Genomic DNA, 456 nt, shown 5'->3' on the forward strand with positions numbered 1-456 from the left:
CATTTGTGGTGGTGAGTGAGAAGCTGAACACGAGCAGACAATGTGCGCTTGCAGCCCAGAAGGCCAATAACCGTGTCCTGGGCTGCACCCAGAGCAGCGTGGGCAGCAGGTCAAGGGAGGTGATTCTGCCCCTCTGCTCCGCTCTTGTAAGGCCCCACTTGAAATACTGCGTCCAGTTCTGGAGCCCCCAACATAAGAAAGACATGGACCAGTTAGAACAAGTCCAGAGAAGGGCCACCAGGATGATCTGAGGGCTGGAGCACCTCTGCTACGAGGACAGGCTGAGAGAGTTGGGGCTGTTCAGCCTGGAGAAGAGAAGGCTCTGGGGAGATCTTATAGCGGCCTCCCAGTACCTGAAGGGGCTACAAGAAAGCTGGGGAGGGACTTTTCATAAGGGCAACTAATGACAAGACAAGGGGAAATGGGTTTAAACTGAAAGAGGGGAGGTTTAGATTA

The sequence above is a fragment of the Antrostomus carolinensis genome, unplaced genomic scaffold (genome assembly GCF_000700745.2).
Source record: "Antrostomus carolinensis isolate BGI_N321 unplaced genomic scaffold, ASM70074v2 scaffold7426, whole genome shotgun sequence".
NCBI classification, from domain to species: domain Eukaryota; kingdom Metazoa; phylum Chordata; class Aves; order Caprimulgiformes; family Caprimulgidae; genus Antrostomus; species Antrostomus carolinensis.